Raw genomic sequence first — 3,555 nt, 5'->3', positions numbered from 1 at the left:
GGGGGGGGGGCTCTGGGGATCTTCCATTTAAAGTGATGTTTAAAACTCAGTTACTGGGGCTCATTTTTATATTGCTTCAGTTAATAATCGTAACGGATTGAAAAGTTCAGATTAATTGTTCAATAAATGATGCGCTTCCACAAACAACATAATTATTACATTCAAATGAAGTACATTATTCAAGGTTACATTAACTTTGGATAATAACACAGGAGAAATGAGCGGAAGCGCTCTCTTTTCCTCTCTCCCCATCTCTCTCTCGCTCTCTCTCTCTCTCTCTCCTGACAGCCGGTCAGTATCTCATGCAGCTCACTGATCCAGTAATGAGTGACCCGGCAGTGAAGAATACATATATTTATACCTAGTTCATCTTGTTCCAGAGGTAGATACAATAGCTAAGTGTGTTAGGTCTAACTCTTAGTGTGTGTGTTGCTCCGCTCACCGGTCCGTCACAGCGGGTGGAGCTGCAGGATTTCTGCTTCACACACGTTGCATACCGGCCGCTCTTTTTCGGACACCTTAAAATACTGCCAAACCGGGGAGGCCATCTTGGTGAGCTTGTTTTGCCGCGCACAGAGAAAAGTGTCATGTATTTTACGTCATGTGATCGGCTCTCCCGATTGGCCTTTATAGAGAGCACCGATCGATCGGCCGAGAGTGATCGGAGCATCCCTAGTTTATATGAATGTTAACCTTTTTTTCCCTTTTTATTTCANTACCGGTGTGGGGAGAGTTTTCCCTCTGGATGGAGCCGAGGCCGACTGTGCGTTGAGCTCTAAACTCTTCCTCTGAAATAAAAAGGGAAAAAAAGGTTAACATTCATATAAAGTAGGGATGCTCCGATCAATCGGCCGCCGGTATTCACTCTCGGCCGATCCATCGGTGCTCTCTATAAAGGCCGATCGGGAGAGCCGATCACATGACGTAAAATACATGACACTTTTCTCTGTGCGCTTCANTGGCCAAACGGCGGTACTACACTTCCGTATCAGTCGCTGGGGCCGGAAAGACTTTTTCCCATTGACTTACATGGGGAAGGAGACGTCTGTAAATCGTTGCCAACGATTTACAGACGTCTCCTTCCCCATGTAAGTCAATGGGAAAAAGTCTTTCCGGCCCCAGCGACTGATACGGAAGTGTAGTACCGCCGTTTGGCCACAACGAATATTTTCCTCAGAGTCCGGCGCACTAACTGGGGGCTTGGTATTTACGCGTCAGTCTGTTGCTTCTTATTGGTGTATTTTGTGGCGGTAGTACAGCGCCACTTACAGGCCCGGCATATGTACTACAGCGTCTCCAGCGCTTTCGAGCGGTCTGGTGTGAACGGAATACTTTTTTGATATCGTATTCGGTTCGTTTGTGTGTAAATGGGGTCTTAGATCGTTGCACTCATCCTCCTGTTTCTTTCACAGACAAAATGCCATCTCAGACATCCGCCGGGCAACGAGATCTACCGCAAAGGCACCATCTCTTTTTTTGAGATAGACGGCAGGAAAAACAAAGTGAGCTTTTAGATATCTATTTTTCAATTTTTCACAAAAGTCATGTTTTTTTATTGTGTTACTGATTGATGTACGTCTGTTTATGTTTTTCCAGAATTATTCCCAGAACCTGTGTTTACTCGCTAAATGTTTCCTGGACCACAAAACCTTGTATTACGACACAGACCCTTTCCTATTCTATGTGATGACCGAGTATGACTCAAAAGGCTTCCACATAGTGGGATACTACTCTAAGGTACACACGTTATGCAAATCTCTTTGTGAAGTTCACTTAATACAGCTTGGAAAAAGTGCAATATCTAAACAAACCCCAAACTAAATTATATTTCTCTTTTCTGCACACAGGAAAAAGAGTCGACTGAAGATTATAACGTGGCCTGCATCCTGACGTTGCCCCCCTACCAGCGGAGGGGCTACGGCAAACTGCTCATCGAGTTCAGTAAGTGTGGTATTCAAAAACAGAAGCATAATGTTCAGTAAATATATGTACATTCAAATTCAAATAGCTTTATTGGCATGGCCATAAAAACTTTGTGTTGCCAAAGCTTTGTACAATTACAACAAACATCCATATATTTATATTTGTAATATATTGTTGTTGTCTTAAACATTTTTGAACAAAAGCAGAATAACGTGTTCTTTACATGGACAGTTTTTGAGCTAAAAACACGGCCGTTTCTTCCTATAGGCCAGGGGTGTCAAAATCAAGGCCCGGGGGGCCAAATACGGCCCGCGACTTCATTGTATGTGGCCCACAAGAGCTTGCAAAGAACATAATATGTTTATTATACGCTTTACAGAAGCACTTTGCCCATGAACTACATGTCCCACAATGCATCTCAAATTTGACTTTTTCTCAGAATTGAATTTTTTTTCATAAAAATATTCCTTAATTCTTAGAATTTGTCTTTTTCTCAGAATTGATTTTTTTTTTCAAATTGTCACTTCTTTTTTTTATTTGGACCTTTTCTCCAGAATTTGGCTTTTCTTTTTAAATCATTGTGACATTCTCACTGAAGAGACTTGCAATTACTTGCTCTAGACTTCTGCTTTCAGACGTAGTTAATTATGAAGTTATTACCCTATCTGATAATGATCCAATGCACAGGCAATACTGCCATATAATACATTATTTTATATATATTATATATTTATATATGTATTTTTATATAGTCTTGAAGTTACAACCGGCCCTTTGAGTGCGACCTTAATGCTGATGTGGCCCGAAATGAAATTGAGTTTGACCCCCCTGCTATGCAGATGCATAGGGCCCCCGCGGCCACTAGGGGGCCCCCAAGCTGAAAGTTCAGGTTCAGCCTCAATATATTTGGGGAGAGTTAAAATTAGCCGTCTTTATTTGTAGACAGCCAAGCCCCCTCCTGTGTTCGGTGAAGCATTATGCTTAAAAAAATCAAATGTAGGATATAAACACAACTAAACTGCAATGATAGCAAAGCTGTGGCTTGTGTTTGTGGGGAAATAAAGTCCAAATCATTGTTGGGCTGTCAGCCAATGAGTGATGTCTGAGGAAGATGAAAAATGTAAATTATACATTGTTGAAAAAATGCTGCATCTCTTGCATTTATTGACGTAGAGGAGCCTTATTGTTTACCTTTTCAATATAATTGCTTGGTTTTTGTGAAATTAGCCTGTTTTCTGCGTCTCCACGTAAAGCACGGTTAATGTATTATATTATTGAGGTGTCTCAAATATACGTCAATCAAGTGGCACCTGCTAACGGGGTGGTGGCGAGATGATAGGTTTACATATATAAAACGTAGGTTTTTTCAACATTATTATTTTAAGTTTAATCGTGTCTTCTTTGTTACTTTTTTTTTATAACTGTCCGCGATCTCACCCGGGCGGACCGCTCGATCGCGATCGACGGTCTGGCGACCGCCAGCTGACTTAAATCGGCTTCGGAGATCCCCCATTGTAGTTAAAAACTGTAAAGAAACTAGGCCCCCAAACAAGCATCTTGCATAGGCCCCCAAAAAGCCTAGAAACGCCCTGGGACTAAAAAAACACCGTCCCCTTTCTTAACCCTGTAAAG

The 3,555-nt window shown here is 41.7% G+C and overlaps 1 protein-coding gene across 1 annotated transcript in view; it reads left to right on the top strand.

Annotated features, from left to right (window-relative positions):
* Positions 1 to 3,555, top strand: part of LOC104950150 (histone acetyltransferase KAT5) — a 17,844-nt gene that overhangs the window by 2,814 nt on the left and 11,475 nt on the right. The window lies entirely within an intron of this gene.

Source organism: Notothenia coriiceps, unplaced genomic scaffold (assembly GCF_000735185.1).
Source record: "Notothenia coriiceps isolate Sejong01 unplaced genomic scaffold, NC01 NC01_scaffold00017075, whole genome shotgun sequence".
NCBI lineage: Eukaryota > Metazoa > Chordata > Actinopteri > Perciformes > Nototheniidae > Notothenia > Notothenia coriiceps.
Note: the sequence above shows the minus strand (reverse complement) of the source record. Positions and strands in the feature narration are given on the sequence as shown.